This window comes from Anser brachyrhynchus, assembly GCF_964034855.1.
Source record: "Anser brachyrhynchus genome assembly, chromosome: 5".
NCBI classification, from domain to species: domain Eukaryota; kingdom Metazoa; phylum Chordata; class Aves; order Anseriformes; family Anatidae; genus Anser; species Anser brachyrhynchus.
This window is the reverse complement of record NC_137699.1, coordinates 36,911,712-36,935,335: the sequence shown is the minus strand read 5'-3', so window position 1 is coordinate 36,935,335 and position 23,624 is coordinate 36,911,712. Positions and strand designations below refer to the sequence as shown.

Genomic DNA, 23,624 nt, shown 5'->3' with positions numbered 1-23,624 from the left:
AGTCAAGTGCAAGCAGCAGCACAGCCTCCAGATCCTGCTCCCCCCCTTCATCATTCAAGAAGGTTGCAGCAGTCACTGGAAGAAAACTTTTTGCCCCGTTTCTGCTGACCATCAACAGCTCCGGGCCCACCCTCGCTGCTGACCAAAAAGACCCCTGCAACAGAAGCCAAGGAGAGGCAGAGCTTTTCGGCAGGGTCACAGCCTGACTGTGGCCCTGACCCTGCTCAGACACGTCCCAGCTCCCACTGAAGTCCAGGCCCCTACTTAGAGCATTACAGAATCACAGAATCATCCACGTTGGAAGACACCTCCAAGATCACCTAGTCCAACCTCGGGCCTAACACTAACAAGTCCTCCACTAAACCATATCACTAACCTCTACATCTAAACGCCTTTTAAAGACCTCCAGGGATGGCGACTCAACCACTTCCCTGGGCAGCCCCTTCCAATGCCTAACAACCCTTCCAGTAAAGAGGTTTTGCCTAATATCCAACCTAAACCTCCCCTGGCGCAACTTTAGCCCATTCCCCCTCGTCCTGTCACCAGGCACGTGGGAGAACAGACCAACCCCCACCTCGCTACAGCCTCCTTTAAGGTACCTGTAGAGAGCGGTAAGGTCACCCCTGAGCCTCCTCTTCTCCAGGCTGAACAATCCCAGCTCCCTCAGCCGCTCCTCGTAAGACTTGTTCTCCAGACCCCTCACCAGCTTCGTTGCCCCTCTCTGGACTCGCTCGAGCACCTCCACGTCCTTCTTGTAGCGAGGGGCCCGAAACTGAACACACTACTCCAGCTGCGGCCTCACCTGAGCCGAGTACAGGGGGACAATCACTCCCCTAGCCCTGCTGGCCACACTCTTTCCTATGCAAGCCAGGATGCTGTTGGCCTTCTTGGCCACCTGAGCACACTGCTGGCTCATATTCAGCCGACTATCAACCAATACTCCCAGGTCCTTCTCTGCCAGGCAGCTTTCTAACCACTCATCTCCCAGCCCGTAACGCTGCTTGGGGTTGTTGTGCCCCAGCTGCAGGACCCGGCACTTGGCCTTCTTGAACTTCGTACGGTTGGCCTCAGCCCATCGCTCCAGCCTATCCAGATCCTCCTGCAGAGCCTTCTTGAGCAGATCGACACACGCACCTAACTTGGTGTCGTCTGCAAACTTACTGAGGGTGCACTCGATCCCCTCATCCACATCATCGATAAAGACATTAAAGAGAACTGGCCCTAGTACTGGGCCCTGGGGGACTCCCCTAGTGACCGGCCTCCAGCGGGATTTAACTCCAGTTAAATTTAACTGGATTGCAACAGCAGGCGTGCTTCTAGCCACACGTGCCTTTTTGCAGAGAGAAAGCCAAAGAACGTGGCAAACCGCAGCCTGCTGCACCCTGAGGGGCAAGGGCAGAGCAAACCCCGCGCTGGCACAGCCGGGACCATTCCCGCACAGAGCTGTGACGTCCCTGACAGCAGTTTTGGTCAGGGGCACCTGAGGCCAGGTGGGACAGCCTCGGGTGTGCCTCCCACTGCGCGCTGCAGCCTCTCTCGCCTCCGCTTCGGTCACTGTTCTCTGCAACGTGCCGTGCCCTTCAGCACGCTTTCCCCCTCTTTTTCTTGGGGAAGAAACGTCTCACTTCCTCTTACACGTTTGCTATTTGTGGGTAGGGAAAGGAGGAGAAAATACACGGCACTCTGTGTACAAATGCCTTCTCTTCCTTATGGGGAGGCAGCAGGCCATCCAGGCAGTGCTCCATCATCCCAGGTACAACTGCCTGCTTTATTCTAACCTGGCTCTCTGCAAGAACACGGCCTGAAGTTCCCAGCGGCCTGATGAGCTCATGCAGCAACATGGAAGCTGCTCTGCAAGCTCCGTGCATTTACTTATGGTCAAACGAAGCCAAATGCCACTTTGTCCTTGTAAGCGACCAACAAAGGTCACCGACGTCTGCCGCTGGGGCTGGGGAACCACTGCGTGGGGAACTCCGCTGGCTTCAGCAGAGCCCCCCTGCATGACGTCACCCAGAATTCTGACCCAAAATTGGACCGATTTCGGTGACACCGAGACTAAAGGTCAGACTGATCTTCACAATGTCCTTCACAGTTTCCTTTAGGAGTATCCTTTCTGTTAAGGGAAGCGTCCCTGCAAGTGACGTATAAAATTGACACCACTTCAGCTGCTTTCATTTTTAGTAGAGTTTTGGGATTTCTTAGCTTTTCCTCAACTTTACTCTTCAGCTGAAATAAAGTTCATTTCAATGAACTCATTTCACCTTTGCTGAGCAGCTGCTCTTGCAATTGCTGCTACAACTACTTGATTCCCCTCCCCAGAATCACAACCCGTGGCTTTGGGCTTTTCAAGGTTTATTATTCATTCAGTTCTTCCTTCGTGCTTCCATGGTGGGCAGGAACAGACGTGTCCCCCTGCGCGGCAACGGGGGACAGCTGGGGGGCTCCTCTCTGCTTGCTTCTCCTCTTCCAGCCGCACGCACAGGCAGCGATGGGACCAAACTGGGGCACGCTCCTGGCCCCCTCAGCAGGCAGCTCTCAGAGCTCTGCAGGGCAGGCAGCACAGCCCCAGCCGGACCCCAGCACGCTCCCACAGCCGCCTGGCACGGCCCCGCAGCCCTGCGCACACACCTGGGCACCTTTTCCACCGCCCGGCCCGGGCCTGGGCTCCGCATCACCTGCTGCCGCCACCCAGTGATGCACTGCCCATGTCACAGCAGGCAGCGGGTGCCCCGTGCCACAAAGGGGCGGGGACGGCCTTGCCCCGGAACGCTGGCCCCAACGGCCACGCAGCCCTGCCATGGCTGCCCGTGCTGACGGGGAGGCTGCTCGGCTGCCTGCTCCTGCTGCTCCAGCCTCCGCTCTGGACACAAACTCAACCAGAGGAATTCAGCTCCTCTCTCCTCTCTCCTCAGGCCCTCACCTCAAACGCCTCTCAGCGCCCTACAGGACACTGACCGAACTAAACCACCGCACACTCCTGGCCGCTCCTTTCCGGCACTGGGCCGGACAACTGTCCATGCTCTCCACGACAGGTAAGATAGTACCAACCCACACCCCACCGCAGTCTAACAGCAAGCAGGACAGTGACACGCTCGGGCCAGGACAGGAGGGACCTCTCCATCAGGATAACGGGAGACAGATGGACATGGTGAGATGCTTGAGACTCTTGGGCACAGAGGCAGGGGCTGCCTCTTGTCACAGGGGGATGCTGCTCCGTTTGGTGCTTCTTCTCTTTCAGCCACAATCACACAACGATGGGACCACACCACGGCACACTCCTGGCCTCTCTCCCCTTCAGAACTCAGCTGGAAAAGCTGTCAACACTCTACAGGACAGGTAAGATCGCCCCAACCCACACCCACCACAGTCCACAGCAAGCAGCCAGGTGACACGCTCGCGCCACGACGGCAGTGACCGCTCCATCAGGACGACGGGACACGGACAGCCGACAGCTCCATCAGGACGAGGGGACACGGACAGCCTCGGTGAGACGCTCGAGACCCTCGCGCACAGAGGCAGGGGCTGCCCGTGGTCACAGGGGGATGCTGCTCCGTTTGGTGCTTCTTCTCTTTCAGCCACAATCACACAGCGATGGGACCACACCACGGCACACTCCTGGCCTCACTGCCCTCGACCACTCAGCTGGAAGGAAGAGCTGCCAACGCTCTCCAGGACAGGTAAGATCGCCCCAACCCACACCCACCACGGTCCACAGCAAGCAGCCAGGTGACACGATCGGGCCAGGACAGAAGTGACTGCTCCATCAGGACGACGGGAACACGAACGGACGTGGTGAGATGCTTGAGACCCTCGGGCAGATAGCCTGGGGCTGCCCGTGGTCACAGGGGGATGCTGCTCCGTTTGTTCCTTCTCTTATTCAAGCCAGACACACACAGCGATGGGACCAGACCATGGCACGCTCCTGGCCGCTCCGCCCTTGAGAACTCAGCTGGAAGGAAGAGCTGCCAATGCTCTAAAGGACAGATAAGCCATCCCCAACCCACACCCCACTCACAGCATGCCACAAGATGACATGCTTGGGCTATGAGGGGCATCTCCTGGCCGTCAGGGAGACGTGACATGGACGGCCTTGGAGTGAGGCTGGGAGAGCCTCACTCAGGGATGCAGGCGCTGACCCTGGCAACGGCCTGGGGCTGCTCTTTTGGGTCATTTTCCTTTCTCACCCCATCACAGAGCCCCGAGCACACCAACGTCTGCCACTGGCCTTTCCCTCCTCTGCCCTCTCCCTCCGCGGCCACTGACCTGAAGGCTGGTGCAGCTTTCTACAACCACAGCCACCGGAGGAGCAGGAAGCACACAAGGACCCCGTCCCTACCCGGCCATGGTCCTACAAGCACACCAGCGGGGACCGCGGCTATGGACAAAGAGAGCTCGGCACGCCCCCGCGCCACCCCACCCCACCCCACCCCACGTCTCTCTCAAACCTCGCTCAAATAAAGATTCTGATTCACAACCTCATCGGCTGCTTTCTCCTGCCCTTCTTGGGGAAACCTCGGGGGGCTCTGCCTTTTGCACAAGGAGCGAGTGCACCAGCCTCCGCTTCTTCAGATGCTGGCATCAAGAGAATTTCAAAGCAGATTAAGTGTCCTAATGTAAGACCAGAACCTGCAGGTGTGGGTCTGGAAACCAGTGTGCTCCCTCTTTCACCAAGGGACCGCATGTGTACAAGGAAGGAACAACATTTAACACACAACCTCATCTGCTCTGATGGAACTGCTTGAGGAAACTCCCCTTCCTGACATGCGCTCCGCACCCAACGTGCCGCCGCTGGGGGGGCTGCCCCGCTGCTGGAAATCAAAGAGAACCATGCTTTCGACCTGGGAAATTAAGCGGCCTCTCGTAGCTTTGATGCACGTTTCTCGCACGCACCAGCCTTGCCACGGCTGGCCATCACAGATCACTTTAGGCCAACTTCTTCCTAGTCAGCTTGGCTACCTCCTGCTTACACACCTGACTGCCAGGAACAAACTGGGACAGGTTTAAAACAAAAGCCCAGGGGACGGCGCTACTTTTGCACACTCACGCTCCCGACTCTTGTAGGAGGCGCATCCAGAAATGCCCCATGCACTGAAACACAGCCCTGCGCTGGGAGGGAACCCGCGGCTGCAGGCACTCGAGTCAGGGGCCTCTCGGAAGGCCAAAAGGGAAAGGCTGAGGACATTGGGAACTTTTGTGTCAACCTCAGCATGGGGAGAAATGGCTCCCCAGCATGCAGAGCGCTCCCAGTTTCCCCGCAGCCCTCTTTCCCCCAAAAGAGCTGTTCAGAGAGGGAGAAAACGGCGTTCCAGCCCCAAACACGCTGACGACCACAAATGGCACCTCACAGAACTAAACCGTGGAATTACTCAAGAAAGATGAACGAGGCCCCGGTGCTGCCAATCAAACAATGAAATGCTGCCACGGGGGACTGGGAGCAACAGGTGCTTGTCAAGAACAAATCCTTGGGCTTTCAGGAGACGTCTTTTCTATCACCGCTTCTTTTAGGAGGCGGCAAGATAAAGGAGTGCAAAGCAAATTAACAGACAGCATAAGGCAGTCACTTGACATTCTCCGTATTGATTCCTTTTCATTAGCTCCTAAGCACTCTGTGCTCCCGCAGAGACAGTCTCCTCCTTCCTCGGGCATCTCATTAGAATAAAAATACTTTTAAAGGCTCTGGAGCCGACCTCTGGATACATCTCCAGAACTACACCTTCATGTCACGTCTTTCACAATCAGCATTTTATACCAATTTGAGGACTGAGAACGGGACGTGACTGGGTTTTCTGCGCGCTTCAAACACCTGGGTTGCCTCTTACAAACACTGTCCATTAAACCTGCACTGCAGTCCTTCTGGGCTTCAGAGAGAGGGGCAGAGGAAGCCAATAGACTGGCCAGGAAGATATTCATTGTGCCCAAATTAGCAAGGAATTTGGGCATGTCATTGCCTGTCTTCAAGGGTTTGCTTCCTGTTGGTGGAAGGTTTTTCCGGGCACGTCCAGAACCATCTAACGAGTGGATTGCTTTTTGTCAGACAGAAGAGAAGACCTTGGGCTCTGTTGCCCGAGGTAATATCTGAACTCCACTTCTGTGAATTTACTTCAGGACCTTGCTGCCTTTAACTATGGCGCAAATCCTGAGGTCGCTGGAAATCATCTCAGTAGAATAATTCGCCTTTAGAGTACTTGCCAGTCCAGTTCAGTGAGCCTAGCGGCCTTTTATCGGCAAAAAAACTTACAGCACACCTGCGTTTGCATACCTGGTCCTCTCCTGGCACCAATAAAAAAGCGTAATGGTGCTGTGCTCCCTCTCTGGACCCACCAGGAAACCGCGGGGCAAAAAAATCACACTGGGAGAGCTGATGTTTGACAACCTTAGTCCAGGAGCCAACCTGACAAGCACGGCACCTGCGAAGCTCAGGCAGGAAAGCCTGAAACTGTGCCTCGGCAGCCACAAAGCCTTTTGTAACCCCGTCCTCCGGAAATCGGCAGCCTATTTCTTCTCAGCTTCTGGCAGAGCAGACACTCCTCTTGTTAATAAAGGAAAGCATCTCCAAGGAATTCTCAACCGCTGGAAAGAAGGCGGAGGTGAAGCCCTCACTTCATTTGCACAGCTCCGATAAAGGCATTTCGCTTTGGAATACAACACGCCCCTCTTCCGTGGGACATTCCCTAACAAAACTAAATGCTTAACCATGACCAAGGGGCTGAAAAACCTCCTTGGCTACCAGGAGCGCCGAGCCAAGGCTGTGCATAAGCGAGCTCCCCACCTGCAGCAGCTCGCCCAGGCCCTAAGGTCGGTGCCTGCTTCCCCTGACCCTTCTGCAGGCTGCGCGGGCACCGTGGGCAGCCCCCCTTGCACGGTCAGTGCCCAGGGAAGTTCCTCCAGTCTTGCCAGGGGATTCCGGGTTTCCAGAACTCCTGACCTTACTGCAGTTCATCTTACGGTAGGCTCTGCCAATAGGAGGGGGGAAACATCTTCTTGGTGGTGGGTCCTCAGGGCTTCGGCAGCTCTGCGCTCGGACACTTCACATCATCCTTTGCCCAGACAGGCTGTGGCGTCTCCTTCTCTGGACACAGCCAAACCCACCTGGATGCCATCCTGTGCAGCGTGCTCCAGGTGATCCTGCTGGGCAGGGGCTGCGACTGGATGATCTTCAGAGCTCCCTGCCAGCCTCGGCCGTTCTGGGATTCTGTGAGCTTTCCTACTTAATTCCACAAGCAAATTACGACACACTTGGGAAAATGCTGGCTGTTTTACGCTGGGATAGATGCTTATCCTCCACTCCCAGGCCCGCCTGCCAGCCAGCAGAGCCTCTGACGTGCTGCTTCTCTGCTAAGGGGTGCCCGCAGCAGGATGCAGCAGTGCTGCGCAGAGGCACCGGGGGGGAAGTCAAGTGCAAGCAGCAGCACAGCCTCCAGATCCTGCTCCCCCCCTTCATCATTCAAGAAGGTTGCAGCAGTCACTGGAAGAAAACTTTTTGCCCCGTTTCTGCTGACCATCAACAGCTCCGGGCCCACCCTCGCTGCTGACCAAAAAGACCCCTGCAACAGAAGCCAAGGAGAGGCAGAGCTTTTCGGCAGGGTCACAGCCTGACTGTGGCCCTGACCCTGCTCAGACACGTCCCAGCTCCCACTGAAGTCCAGGCCCCTACTTAGAGCATTACAGAATCACAGAATCATCCACGTTGGAAGACACCTCCAAGATCACCTAGTCCAACCTCGGGCCTAACACTAACAAGTCCTCCACTAAACCATATCACTAACCTCTACATCTAAACGCCTTTTAAAGACCTCCAGGGATGGCGACTCAACCACTTCCCTGGGCAGCCCCTTCCAATGCCTAACAACCCTTCCAGTAAAGAGGTTTTGCCTAATATCCAACCTAAACCTCCCCTGGCGCAACTTTAGCCCATTCCCCCTCGTCCTGTCACCAGGCACGTGGGAGAACAGACCAACCCCCACCTCGCTACAGCCTCCTTTAAGGTACCTGTAGAGAGCGGTAAGGTCACCCCTGAGCCTCCTCTTCTCCAGGCTGAACAATCCCAGCTCCCTCAGCCGCTCCTCGTAAGACTTGTTCTCCAGACCCCTCACCAGCTTCGTTGCCCCTCTCTGGACTCGCTCGAGCACCTCCACGTCCTTCTTGTAGCGAGGGGCCCGAAACTGAACACACTACTCCAGCTGCGGCCTCACCTGAGCCGAGTACAGGGGGACAATCACTCCCCTAGCCCTGCTGGCCACACTCTTTCCTATGCAAGCCAGGATGCTGTTGGCCTTCTTGGCCACCTGAGCACACTGCTGGCTCATATTCAGCCGACTATCAACCAATACTCCCAGGTCCTTCTCTGCCAGGCAGCTTTCTAACCACTCATCTCCCAGCCCGTAACGCTGCTTGGGGTTGTTGTGCCCCAGCTGCAGGACCCGGCACTTGGCCTTCTTGAACTTCGTACGGTTGGCCTCAGCCCATCGCTCCAGCCTATCCAGATCCTCCTGCAGAGCCTTCTTGAGCAGATCGACACACGCACCTAACTTGGTGTCGTCTGCAAACTTACTGAGGGTGCACTCGATCCCCTCATCCACATCATCGATAAAGACATTAAAGAGAACTGGCCCTAGTACTGGGCCCTGGGGGACTCCCCTAGTGACCGGCCTCCAGCGGGATTTAACTCCAGTTAAATTTAACTGGATTGCAACAGCAGGCGTGCTTCTAGCCACACGTGCCTTTTTGCAGAGAGAAAGCCAAAGAACGTGGCAAACCGCAGCCTGCTGCACCCTGAGGGGCAAGGGCAGAGCAAACCCCGCGCTGGCACAGCCGGGACCATTCCCGCACAGAGCTGCGACGTCCCTGACAGCAGTTTTGGTCAGGGGCACCTGAGGCCAGGTGGGACAGCCTCGGGTGTGCCTCCCACTGCGCGCTGCAGCCTCTCTCGCCTCCGCTTCGGTCACTGTTCTCTGCAACGTGCCGTGCCCTTCAGCACGCTTTCCCCCTCTTTTTCTTGGGGAAGAAACGTCTCACTTCCTCTTACACGTTTGCTATTTGTGGGTAGGGAAAGGAGGAGAAAATACACGGCACTCTGTGTACAAATGCCTTCTCTTCCTTATGGGGAGGCAGCAGGCCATCCAGGCAGTGCTCCATCATCCCAGGTACAACTGCCTGCTTTATTCTAACCTGGCTCTCTGCAAGAACACGGCCTGAAGTTCCCAGCGGCCTGATGAGCTCATGCAGCAACATGGAAGCTGCTCTGCAAGCTCCGTGCATTTACTTATGGTCAAACGAAGCCAAATGCCACTTTGTCCTTGTAAGCGACCAACAAAGGTCACCGACGTCTGCCGCTGGGGCTGGGGAACCACTGCGTGGGGAACTCCGCTGGCTTCAGCAGAGCCCCCCTGCATGACGTCACCCAGAATTCTGACCCAAAATTGGACCGATTTCGGTGACACCGAGACTAAAGGTCAGACTGATCTTCACAATGTCCTTCACAGTTTCCTTTAGGAGTATCCTTTCTGTTAAGGGAAGCGTCCCTGCAAGTGACGTATAAAATTGACACCACTTCAGCTGCTTTCATTTTTAGTAGAGTTTTGGGATTTCTTAGCTTTTCCTCAACTTTACTCTTCAGCTGAAATAAAGTTCATTTCAATGAACTCATTTCACCTTTGCTGAGCAGCTGCTCTTGCAATTGCTGCTACAACTACTTGATTCCCCTCCCCAGAATCACAACCCGTGGCTTTGGGCTTTTCAAGGTTTATTATTCATTCAGTTCTTCCTTCGTGCTTCCATGGTGGGCAGGAACAGACGTGTCCCCCTGTGCGGCAACGGGGGACAGCTGGGGGGCTCCTCTCTGCTTGCTTCTCCTCTTCCAGCCGCACGCACAGGCAGCGATGGGACCAAACTGGGGCACGCTCCTGGCCCCCTCAGCAGGCAGCTCTCAGAGCTCTGCAGGGCAGGCAGCACAGCCCCAGCCGGACCCCAGCACGCTCCCACAGCCGCCTGGCACGGCCCCGCAGCCCTGCGCACACACCTGGGCACCTTTTCCACCGCCCGGCCCGGGCCTGGGCTCCGCATCACCTGCTGCCGCCACCCAGTGATGCACTGCCCATGTCACAGCAGGCAGCGGGTGCCCCGTGCCACAAAGGGGCGGGGACGGCCTTGCCCCGGAACGCTGGCCCCAACGGCCACGCAGCCCTGCCATGGCTGCCCGTGCTGACGGGGAGGCTGCTCGGCTGCCTGCTCCTGCTGCTCCAGCCTCCGCTCTGGACACAAACTCAACCAGAGGAATTCAGCTCCTCTCTCCTCTCTCCTCAGGCCCTCACCTCAAACGCCTCTCAGCGCCCTACAGGACACTGACCGAACTAAACCACCGCACACTCCTGGCCGCTCCTTTCCGGCACTGGGCCGGACAACTGTCCATGCTCTCCACGACAGGTAAGATAGTACCAACCCACACCCCACCGCAGTCTAACAGCAAGCAGGACAGTGACACGCTCGGGCCAGGACAGGAGGGACCTCTCCATCAGGATAACGGGAGACAGATGGACATGGTGAGATGCTTGAGACTCTTGGGCACAGAGGCAGGGGCTGCCTCTTGTCACAGGGGGATGCTGCTCCGTTTGGTGCTTCTTCTCTTTCAGCCACAATCACACAACGATGGGACCACACCACGGCACACTCCTGGCCTCTCTCCCCTTCAGAACTCAGCTGGAAAAGCTGTCAACACTCTACAGGACAGGTAAGATCGCCCCAACCCACACCCACCACAGTCCACAGCAAGCAGCCAGGTGACACGCTCGCGCCACGACGGCAGTGACCGCTCCATCAGGACGACGGGACACGGACAGCCGACAGCTCCATCAGGACGAGGGGACACGGACAGCCTCGGTGAGACGCTCGAGACCCTCGCGCACAGAGGCAGGGGCTGCCCGTGGTCACAGGGGGATGCTGCTCCGTTTGGTGCTTCTTCTCTTTCAGCCACAATCACACAGCGATGGGACCACACCACGGCACACTCCTGGCCTCACTGCCCTCGACCACTCAGCTGGAAGGAAGAGCTGCCAACGCTCTCCAGGACAGGTAAGATCGCCCCAACCCACACCCACCACGGTCCACAGCAAGCAGCCAGGTGACACGATCGGGCCAGGACAGAAGTGACTGCTCCATCAGGACGACGGGAACACGAACGGACGTGGTGAGATGCTTGAGACCCTCAGGCAGATAGCCTGGGGCTGCCCGTGGTCACAGGGGGATGCTGCTCCGTTTGTTCCTTCTCTTATTCAAGCCAGACACACACAGCGATGGGACCAGACCATGGCACGCTCCTGGCCGCTCCGCCCTTGAGAACTCAGCTGGAAGGAAGAGCTGCCAATGCTCTAAAGGACAGATAAGCCATCCCCAACCCACACCCCACTCACAGCATGCCACAAGATGACATGCTTGGGCTATGAGGGGCATCTCCTGGCCGTCAGGGAGACGTGACATGGACGGCCTTGGAGTGAGGCTGGGAGAGCCTCACTCAGGGATGCAGGCGCTGACCCTGGCAACGGCCTGGGGCTGCTCTTTTGGGTCATTTTCCTTTCTCACCCCATCACAGAGCCCCGAGCACACCAACGTCTGCCACTGGCCTTTCCCTCCTCTGCCCTCTCCCTCCGCGGCCACTGACCTGAAGGCTGGTGCAGCTTTCTACAACCACAGCCACCGGAGGAGCAGGAAGCACACAAGGACCCCGTCCCTACCCGGCCATGGTCCTACAAGCACACCAGCGGGGACCGCGGCTATGGACAAAGAGAGCTCGGCACGCCCCCGCGCCACCCCACCCCACCCCACCCCACGTCTCTCTCAAACCTCGCTCAAATAAAGATTCTGATTCACAACCTCATCGGCTGCTTTCTCCTGCCCTTCTTGGGGAAACCTCGGGGGGCTCTGCCTTTTGCACAAGGAGCGAGTGCACCAGCCTCCGCTTCTTCAGATGCTGGCATCAAGAGAATTTCAAAGCAGATTAAGTGTCCTAATGTAAGACCAGAATCTGCAGGCGTGGGTCTGGAAACCAGTGTGCTCCCTCTTTCAGCAGTTTGTTCCTTCTTTGTCCACAAATCCTCTGACAGGGACTCTACAGTGCTTAGACTGAATTTTTTCTTGTCCCACCGTGCTGGTGGTACTGCTGCTGTCAGTGGAGCAGCAGCACCACTCATTACTCCAGCGAAAGGAGCTTGCTTACAAGGCACGCTCTCTTCCTTGCATCTCAGTCCTTGTGTCGCTGCAAGCTCCTGCGGTGGCTGTCTGTATAGGGCACCAGCTTGCCTGGGTCATGGTTTGTACCTGTGCTCTCACGCACAAAGCACCATCCTTGCGGGGCTGTCAGGGCACTTCAGAGACATCCTGATGGAAAGTGTGACTCCCAGACATTGGAGACAACAAACGACATAAACTTGAAAATAAAACTGCCGTGGTGTCATAGATCACATCTCCCCCTTGCTACCCAGAGTTCTCCGTTGCAAAGGAGGGAAAGAAGTGGGGTAAATCTTTTCGGGTTTCAATTAATCTTTGAGGGCCACCCTAGTCAATAAGGGCATGAGCAATGAGGTCTGGTTGCAGCCTGGGCAAGAACATTTAACGGAAAACCCTCATCTGTTGTGATGGAGCTGCTTGAGGAAATTCCCCTTCCTGATATGGATTGTGGAAGAGGAAAAATAACTCAGTCTTCATTGTTTCTTTCCTGAGACAAAGCATGGAGGAAAAAAGCACTTGTTTTGAACTTAATCATTTATATGATGAAGGTCAAAACATTTACCCATTACTATTCCTGACCATCTTCTCAGTTCAGTAAGTCACTTCCAAATCTTACTCCTCACAGATAACATTTCAATGAGGTTGCAGTCAGAAATAGCCTAAGTTAGCCTTTTTAATTTTTCCTCAGTAAATAGCTTTATATTCTTTCAAGGAAGACAGACTAGAAAAGCATTGCAAAGGCAGTTATAGGTTTCAACAGTGTAAGCCCCTACCTAAATCACTTTTAAAAGTTAAGAAGTCAGCAGCTTTAAGGTACTTTGGTCGACTTTGAAAATTTTACCCTGATCTGGAACTCAAACAATTTACAGGAACCCGAGGAGATGAGCGACCCTTTCACACAGCCCAGCACAGCCTGTCAGACATCATTTTAGCTAGCTGCATTTAGGAAATCTGCCATCTCCTCTAAGAGCAGAGGTAGTGACCAGCACCTTCCAAATGCCAAATTACATATTCCCTAAAACCTGTACCAGTCATCTGGATTTATAAAACATATGCAGAACTCACTACAGGGAAAAAAACACTCCTTGTTCTTACAGTGTTTTAAGTGCCTTATATTCAAGTTCCATGAGGTAGCAACTTAAATGATTACACAATCTTTTCCAAAGCTTTTTCCCTCCCTTCAGTTACAAGCATGGAGAATGATTTTTTCAGCTTCCTACCCTGCACCAACGCTCCATGAGAGAGCACATTCTAGCCTAGATTCCCACACATTGCCATGTCTTCATGATTTCTTCATCAAGGGAGCAATGCCCATCTGGACGCACTTGGCTGGCAATGCTTTATCACACATAAGAAATGATGCACAGTATGGAAAAGCACTGTCTGCCTTGAGTTTTAAGCTATCATCCAGGGGGCTGACAGTGTTGCACCAGGTTATGAGCGGTCACAGTTTGCTATCTTACTGATGAAGCTTTCCCCAAGTGAGATTAATAAGTGTTCCCTCCTCTCCTTCTCCCCGCTTCCTTCCAGCATCTCCTTGCCCCTGGAAGGATCGCATGAAAACTGCGAGGGAGGAGAACTCATTTTTCTCTCTTGTGTTCAGGGAAACAGAAGCATACATACTCACATGCTTTGTAAACAAATGAACTTACATTAAAGACAGGAGCTGTGCATAATCAGTACCATTTTCTAGCACAAACAGCCCAGAAAGGCCCCATCCATGGGCTGCCCACTCAGATCAAAGTGGCGACAACAGCTACACCAGCAGGGAGGACATGAGCTGCTCTGGAGAGATCACCCATCCATCTGCTGTGACAGTGGGTGTAGAAAACAGGGGGACTGAGTTGTCGCCTAGCTCCTGCTTTCTCCCCGTCAGTAATGCTCTGAAGATAATAATGAGCAAACTTGAGCAAGCTGTGCTTTCCGAGATGGTATTTCCATGGAGATGTTCCTGAATATCTCCAGCTGGTGTCCTGGCTATAGATTTCAGTTTTGTTTCTAAACGGTATGACAAGTACTCTGATTAAAAGCAAATAGACTGTCTTTATTCTGAGGTGTGCAGGTTACTGGGGGGGAGCCATGTCTGTAATGCATATTTCTCACAAAGAAATTCTGATTTTGCTTTACTTTCCATTCTAAATAAAGCCCTCTTCTCTGGTTAGTTTTAACCAATCCCTGAACACAAGACATTCTGGGATCTAGCCTGTGCCCCATGGAAAAGCCATCTTCACACACAGTGTGAAATAATTACATTTTCTGATGGGGAAAAAACCCTTCGTGGTTTTACCCAGTTTGATTTGGACGATGAGGGGGCGAGTTGCTGGCTCTGCTGCTGAGCTGTGTGCAATATGCACCAAGCCTTCAGACTGGAAAGCTCTGCACTACCAAGTACCTCCTCCTGAAAAAGTCCATTTTCTTACTCAAGACATTCCTCTGGTCAAAAACCTTGGATTAAACGTTATATTCTGTATTCCCTGAAAACAAGTGCTTAATTGTTGCAGGAGCTGCAGAGCATGTGATCAAAGGATGCCATATGGGCCAGTTATTAACAAAGAAAAATGAACGCACCATTCATCGGGCTGTAATTAAAACTGAGTAAGTTTTCATTCCCATTGTTGATCTGTCTCTTTGTACCACAAAGAATAAACAGCTTCTTGCCTTATTACTCCTAACATGAATGCACAGCTCATCAGGTCTTGTGAATGGATATGGTAGTAAATATTTCATATTATGTCTCAATAATATGCTGATACATATATGCAAGCACACTGCCTACCAGCTTCCTACTTGCACACATGTTAATAGGATCATGTTTATATACATATACTGAAATACAAATTCCATCCAAACTAACACAAAGCCAACCAAGATAAAAATAAAATCACTGCAGTCAGTTTTCATGCCATTCTGAATTTCAAGTGCTTTAAGATACGACTGTAATTTGCAAGTCCACATTCTACACTAGCATATTGCAAAACCATTGCATAAAAGCCTTTTTAAACTGTCAAAATAGATATCATTGTATTCCCACTTTCTTGACTCACATCTTAATCTAAAAACAACAAAAGCTTTCCAAAGAAAATTTTTAAGTGTGAGAATCAGTTTTCCCTCAGATTTACTTCTACAGAACTGTCAAATATAATCATTAATATACACCACAAGATTTATAATATTTTAATTGTCTTTCCTTCTGAGATTTTTTTCCACCACCACCACACACCAAAAGGGCTAGAAATGTCCTTATCCTCATGTGTTCCAACAAAAATGAGAGCTCAGGATCCCGACACATTTCCAAGGCAATCGGGTTGCTGAGCACCATGCCAGATGTCTGACAGCAAAACCCCAAAACGTGGCCGCACCACTTTGAGGCTGGCTGCAGCCATGGCCCTCACACTCCCAGGAGCTGTGGATAGACCACAAAGTGGTGCTGCACCCCACATCACCCATCTGTCTTGCCTGCCCTCCCACAAGGCCCCGAGCCACAGAAACACACCAGCAGCAAACCAGTAACACGGAACCAAAAGGCACCTTGGAGACCCAAGTTGTGTCCTTGGTAAAGCTCCACTGGCTGCATTCAGATGCTTCCAATTTAACCTAAAACTGGCAGAATTTACATCTTCAGACACAGCTTCCCGCCCTTGTCCTTCATTTTTAGTGGCATAACTACAACAGCCACAGCTCGCAACTTCACAAATTCATTTCCAACATTAATTCTAGACAACCTCTCCATCATTCTCTGACTTTCTCCTCTCCGTTGAATTTTTTCCTTCCTTCTTCAGGTGCAGAAAAATAAAATAACCAAAGGGAGGGGGAAAGAGCTCAGCTAGTGCTTGGTTGCAAATTCTGAGTTCACAGTTTTATTATTTATGTTAAACTTTGCAAAGGGGTTATGGTCCCCCCTTCGCCATTATTTTTTTAAAGTTCGTTTGGAAGTCTTAAAAGCACAGACACAAATGAAGCTAGTCACTACAGAATATTTTTTGCCCTTTCAGACCAGACTGAGGGTACTCAGCACGGCCTTTCACTAAAAGGGCATTCTTTAAAGGATGTTTGTATCGTTAACTTTTGTTGTTTTCAATGTTACTGAGAACGGCACAACAGGTTCAAGTGGTATGTGACAACGGAGGCATACCAGCCTCAAAACATGAGCCCCTGAGAACAAGCTTTCCAGTTGCCTGGAGAATGCCCAATCCTCTCTGAACATGGCAGTACAAACAACCACCACTCGCACCTACTGACATCCTTGTGATGTTTCCAGTGATTCAGAGCCTCAACAGAGAGAAAAAGGTACTTGAAAGGTATCAGTGCCGGTTTCCAACAGCACTTAGGATGATCTGCACAAATGCTAAAGGAGCCTTAGGTCCTTCTAAATCCAAGCTGAACATTCTTCTAAGATGAACGGTGATAAAGCTTATAGAAACATCCCACACAGGCCAGGGAGGGAGCAATGTCAGTACTATGCGTGTTAAACTATAAATCTTAACCTGAAAGAAGCCTTAACTGAAATTCTGCAATAAAGCCACAGAAAATCACAAACACATCTATAAAATAAAATGCTTCTGTTCTACAGATACTGCCTCTCCTCCCATATAACGGCAGTGCCTGCGATTTCTGGAAGGAATGTTTGAAATCCAGTGAGTTTGAATGTCAGCTTCCCATGGCTCCCTCAGAATCCTCAGCCAGCAAAAACAGGAATAGGAATAGTGCAGAAACATAGGGGAAAGTGAAGAAGTCATTTAGACTATTTACAGGGCCAATAAAATGAATATTTAGATGACACAGCACCAGTGTTTGTCAATGCTACCTCGCACAACTGCACTAAAGTCATACTAAAACACATTTGCCTCATCATCTCTCATTAAGACGAGGTCCTATTTCATTCTCATTGCTGCAGCTGGTAACAGAGCTACGCAGTTTCCTACACTGCAGTCCCACTTGTCACAGAAGCCAGTTCAACAAGGTTATTTCCTCCCGCAGCTGAAACGCAGCTCGGAATTGCATCAAGAAGTGAGGCCTCCTCTCCCCCCCACTCGAACATAACAGGGAAACTCTTCCTTACAGCTACAGCTGCAAATAGATGCACTTCTCTCCTCCACCTGCAGAACTTAGCCTTCCTATTCCAACCTCTTCCCATCCTTCTCAAAGCAGCACAACAACAACAAAACAGCTTGGAAACCGTGCCGCTGCTTGCTGGCTCCTTAGGGGACCCACTGCACCCCAAGCCAGCACGGGACTGCAGAGCTACTCCAGCCAAGGACAGAAAGCATCAGCACCATCAGCACAGGTGTGCCAGGCACAGCTCACAAGTACAGAAAGTGCAAGCTCAGGAAGTGTTTGGGAACTGTATACAGCTTCACTCATCTTTAATTTAATACTCTGTCTTAGCCCTGAGGATGCTGCATTGTCCCTGCACGACGCTCCACGTAGTTTGCAGGAAACACTGCCACCCCACTTTTTCCCTCTCTCCTAAACAAAGAATGTTGGAACATCAGAGAGAGGTATTTTGAACAAGTACAGTGGTAAAAGGTCGCTTCCCAAAGCTGCCAAGAAGCCACAGTTCCCATCCCCACACCGGCTTTTAGAGGCACTGCAGGTTGTTACAGTGAAAATTCAAACGTTTAGTATTATGTCTGAAGCAGCAGGTATGTTGCATTCTCACAATCAGCTTCATCTTTAAACGCCATAGACCTGCTGCAGCCCAAAAAGCTGCATTCCTTCAACCTGTGGGTCAGCTATCAGTTCTGTAGGTAGCAATAGTTTCAGAGGCTCTTCCAGAAACGTTCATCTGGAGAGCAGTTTGCAACTGACGTAGGTGCAATGCAGCATCCTGCCACTTTGAGCACAAACACTTCTTGGGGTACATTTAAAACATCCTCTTCCTTAGCTCTGCCCTATTTTTGCTCTGTTGCAAAGCACAACTGGCAAAACAATCCATAGCACCAAACTTCACAGAAGTTATCCTCAAAAAAGAAAGGGCAAGATTAATCAGCAATTTTTAGAAGACTTGAGCAAATATTACCAAGCAGCTCTGGTATTTTGAGTTTCTACTAGCATAAGACTAACGCTGAAGAAAATATTTTAAGATCAACATCTTGCAGCTGTATTTTCTTCTCTCATAGCAAAAAGCTTAAATCAAGGTCTTGCAGCACAGGAAATATTCACAGGAGACAAATGCAGTGTTTCAACTTAGATCATTGCAACAGTTAATTGAGCATTTTGAGACAGCAAGCAATTTAACCAAGTAAATTTTCACCTAATTAAGCAGCAAATGAGATGCAGTCCACGGGAGCCGCACATTTAATTGTGTCAGCAATTACATTATAAAGCACTTCACGCACATGTACGTGTTTATACGTATCTATCGTTATACACTTACCGTGCAGCAAGGCATGGGTGTTACGTCGGTCTCAAAACAATTGCTTTAGAGCCTCAGGCAGAGCAACCTTCCTCCCACTCTCATCTCGGGCAAGTCAGTGTTTCTGGAAGGTGGCCAGGCAAGATCAGATTCATCAGCCAATAAAATTGTCTAAAGCTGCCGTTCCACAGGAGACTGCTCCTCTGGCTGCAGACTCAAGAGCAGCCAATAAAGAAGAAAATCAGCATCAGGGTGCGGGTGAGCATTTTGCCCCATACTAATGGTCTGCTCGCCAAAAAGCCAGCTTCGCTCTGCCTGTGCTGATGTATACCGTCATCCTGCATGAAAAACAACTTGCACTTGACTTGCCTGGCTAAAATAGAAGCACAGCTATTTGGAACACTGGCAAGGGTAAAGAAATCAGTCAGTCGAGCAGGTGCCTGATGAGCTGGGAAGCAGCACAGCGACACCCAGAGCCGTGAATTCATGCTATGAGTGGGGGCAGCATCAGCCCTCGCTTTGTAGGGGGAGGTGGGAGTTGCTGCTCCAGTAACTGAGCACTCACTTAAGGACAGAGATGTTGTTTGTGGTGGGCAGTGTGGAGAAAAATCTGAAACCTTACCTCTCGCGTGTTTTCTGGAGCTGGACCTGCTGCAGTGGCTGTGTGAAGCCATCCCACCTCCAGCTCCGCGCATTTGTCCTGGACGTCACTGCCACTCAGAAGAGCCCTGGATTGCACCCTGCCAGCCTACAGCAGCAGAGACACATCTCGGCATGCAACAAAGCTTCGCGGAGGTGGCTGACGTCCAGGGCATCCAGGGAACCGTAGGCCTTGCTTTCACTAGGAAAAACAAGATATGTCAACCTTAGTATGTGTTGGCTAAGCTGAAGTAAATCCTAAAGATGACAAAGCACTTGTTGCATTTGTACGCGTTAGCAGGTCAAAAGCCTTTGGAGGTCTTCCTTCTAAATCAGCACTAGGACGAAGATGAGGCTGGTTTGAAAACGTGTATTTTGACACCAGAGGAACTATTTTGCTATGAAATCCCAATGGAGAAAAAACATGGGTGGCATTCACCTCTGCTAACTTCCCTGAGGTAGAACCTATTTGCACTTTTTTCCATGCAAGTTTTTGCATTGAGGTGCTTCACCTGCAAAGCCAACTCCTCACCCGATCTGAGGGCAGCCCAGCCAAGGCCCACATTTCCAGCCACATTTATTTCAGTCTGCTGACACAAGTGAGAAGCACACACCACCCAGTCTTCACTAGTGCCATTAAAGACCCTCACCTACGTGTACTGGAGAACAAAGTTGTCTGGAGTGCAGGCAGCCCCTTGGAAAGCTATGACTGCAAAAAGCTATACCACGTCTTGAAATGGGAGGGGTTTCTTAATGAAAAAGCACATGGTAAAAAAAAAAATGGGTTAGATTAGAATAAGGTCAGCAAGATTGTCATTAACAATAACCGCTCTTCCCTTTCATGTGCCTTCAATCTCCTGTTTTGCTATGGATGTATTTTCACTTATTTATGCAGGACAGTGCTACCTGTGCTCTCTTTACATGCTGGTAATACAGCCCTCTGGGGGACTATGAACCAGAGATGTCACCCTCAGAGCTCTGAAGGCCACGTTACATTAGGGGAGCTGGAAAAGAAGCTCCAAAAGCTGCCGTACGCTAAAACCAGGCAGCACAGAGGCGCACCTTATCTGAATTCAACAGCCTGGACTTTGTACTCTGATCTTGGAAAGCTCCATGTGCAAGCATTTATTGTCTGGATTTCCCTTTGATGTTAATTGGCATAGACCCACTCAAATTCACAGAGGCTTTTCTGCCAGCTGTGGGAACGGCTGCTGCCTTTGGAAGGTGTGGGGTTTCACTTTAGGCCCCCGTACTGCACATTGCCCGCTCCATGGCGCTGCCGGGCAGCGAGCACACCCCACCGCAAAGGCAATTACATGCTGGGTGCTCCCTCAAAGCAGATCTGGGTGCTGCGGAAGACGCTCATTGAGCACAGCTTATGAAAACGGTGTCTTGGCTGCAAATAGAGGCAGGACACATACTTACTGGAAGCAGAAGTCTTAAGGAAACTAAGGGAAACATGATGAGCAAGCAAGGAGCCCCATGCCTTTCGGAGTAGGAGAGCACTAAGCCAGCAGCAGGCCCACACTGGTGGTACACATGAGGAGACCCCCCACAGATTACCACAGCAGCCTGCCTCCAGAGCTGCTGAACTTTTGTACAGCTGGCAAAAGGAAAATCGGCTGGGCAGGCAGCTGTGCAGGCACCAGAGGTCAACTTATTCTGCAAGTTCTGCACACTGTGCTAGAAATGGAGTAAATACCTACATTTTCTCCTCCTGTGCATTTGGAATGCGGTCAGACTTCTAAAACAAAGGATTTGTTTTATCACTCATCACGAACTTCAGCTTCAGTATTTAAATGCTGTAACAGAGAGCATTTTCTAAGCTTCTCTCTACACATATTTGAGGTGGTTTTGGCTCTAATTAATTTGGAACAGGGCAGGGAGTTCAGCAATTTTCCTCTTCTCTCTCACATCCCTGTGTCCCACTTTACTTTTAAAGTGGTAGGGCCCATCTAAATCAAGGCACCAGGAGATGAAGAAAGAAAAATATCTAACTGAATTACAGACCGCTGACAGAGCATTTCATCACCACAATCGCGTGCTCAACACTTTTCAGAATTCATAACGTGAGTGGCCATGCAAATCTGTGGTCATTGCAACAGCTGAAGGGGAAAAACCTTACACACACACACAGACAAAAAGCAGAATTCTGTTCACCCGCTGAATCTGCTCACTGAGGAGTTTCCACAGCATGCTCGTGCTTTGCCTGGCCACAGCACATTCTTATTCTCTTTAGCACATTTATTCTCGGGACAGCTTTGTGAAGTAGGGCGTTACTTCTGGGAAAGTTATGTTACTTAGTTGCTACTCTTACTATCAGGAAAGCCCAGGAGCATGCAGGAAGCCTGTAAAAGCTCAAGGAACCGAAACATATCTTTGTAGTTAGAGCTAACACCATTAAAACTGTATCGTGCTTCTCATAATGCAAGATCAAAAGCTGCCTCCCTCTTCCCCATCCCTTCCAGCACATGGATGTGCAGCTGCATCTGTGCATCCCTACAGAGGCAGCTGCACAGCCTAAGCCTTTTAGCAGCAGTCTCCTGTTTATGCATATTTTATGGGTCCAGCATTTCCATGTTTTTTACATATATACATATATAAATGTGTGCGTGACCTCAATGTTTAAAGAGAGCTTCCTGATTTTGGGGGGACAGCTATTTTATATGCAACCCTTCACACGTAGTTTGAGCACAAGGGGTAGCACGACAGTGTCACTTCCATAGTTCTAACTTTTCTAGCATGGCATGATTATAAAGAGCATGTATAGAAAAAAAAAAAACCAGTGAAACAGTCTGAGTTCCTCTGGTTATTTTTTTCTACCTCAATCTAAACAGTCCCTGATTGAGGGTACTGTTCTGTCACCTCCAGAAACAGAGAAATCCATGGGCAATTCTAAGCAAAGAACTGCAATATGCACCAGAAAGCATGCATCAGTCCTAAAGTTGAAAAATACAGCCTGCAGAGAATAACACAAAAAAACTATTTCCCCACGTGTCGTTCACACCTGTGAGAAGATGCCCTCTCTTGCAGCAGGCAGGTCAGGAGGCACCACATCCTTGCTGAAAAGGGGAAGGGAGAGGGCAGAGCATGGAAGGAGAGACAAGATCAATGGATGGTGTTTCAGTAAGCCCTTGCGTGAAGGGTGAACAAGGGGTAGGAAAGGCTCAGTGCTCAGCTCCTGATGGCTTCACACAATCCTGCTCCGGGTGCAGGCCACAATGAGCAAGGATGGTGCCAGCTGGACTTTTTGTGCCACAGAGTAGCTGCACAGCTACCTGTAATAAACACCTTCTGTGTGTGCTGTCCTGTGATTTATCATGACAAACACCCAGATTACCCATTAATACAGAAAACAAGACTAAGCAATGCACAAATTAAAAAATCGTGTTGCTCAGAACTCACTTTGATCCAAATGAAGCAACTTTGCACGTCTAATACTGCAGCTTTTGGCCTTGAGTATTATTGACAGGAAAACTGAATTTGAACTGAACTGCCTGAGTTTTTATTTCTACACACAAACACCCAAAATCAGTTTGACACTGCAGTATAGAGTCGGTGCCCTCTGGCTGGCAGTCCTGTTACCATCTGTAACGAACATAACATCTTAAAACATAAATATTTTATGTTGGAACAGCAAATACAGTCTGAAAGGAAGAAGGTAGTTGTGGAAAGTGACATCGGAAAAGGAAAGAGTCAATGTGGGCCTCTCCAGCGTGGGCTTTCATGGAATTATGAGCATTAATTACCCTGCCTGCCTCACCTGCCACCAAAGCACACCCCAAGAGGCAGGAGGCCCATGGGGAAGCCCAGTACTGAGCAAGGACAGAGGTCTCCAAGGCAGAGAGTGCTGCCCTGGGACCCTGCAAATTCATTTTCCAGCTCAGTTCCAGATTTTTGCCCCACCCTTGACAAAACTCCTAACTGCACCAGGGAGGAAATATGTATAAATAAATTAACAATTTTAATAAACAGCTGTTCCAGCATAAATACCCTGTCACATCCCATTTTCTGCTTGTAGAAACAAACTTTACCCGTGCTTCCTCTGCTGCACTTGGGCTAATTTATCATACATTATTCACGTTGCTTCGTATTGGTGTTTAATTATTCACAACTCCCTCCACCCTCGCCCCCTTTCTCCCTCCACTTGCGTGAGGATCAGTCCATACCATTCAACAGCGAAAGCCCTCGCACCAACAAAGACGAGGCTGGGCACGATACACTTTGACCAGAAAATCCCAAACCCCGTATCTCACTCACGGACTAGCTTGGTTCACACCTCAGCGCTCCCTGATGGGACTCAGGAGCCATCTCAGCGTCCCCTGCCCTACCCCTCGCCGCCCAATGCTCGCTGAGGGGACACGCGGAGGAAAATGGCCGCCGGGGGAACGCGCCGCTGGGCGCCATCAGG

At 51.1% G+C, this 23,624-nt stretch overlaps 1 protein-coding gene across 1 annotated transcript in view; it reads right to left on the bottom strand.

Annotated features, from left to right (window-relative positions):
• OSBPL5 (oxysterol binding protein like 5) overlaps positions 1 to 23,605 on the bottom strand; it is a 204,592-nt gene extending 180,987 nt beyond the window's left edge. The window contains exons 1-2 of the mRNA XM_080595138.1: positions 23,474 to 23,605; positions 19,197 to 19,415 (exon numbers count right to left, since the gene is read on the bottom strand). The gene's annotated coding sequence lies outside the window, so the exon portion shown is untranslated. The remainder of the gene's footprint in view (positions 1 to 19,196; positions 19,416 to 23,473) is intronic.
• Between the last annotated feature and the right edge of the window lie 19 nt (positions 23,606 to 23,624).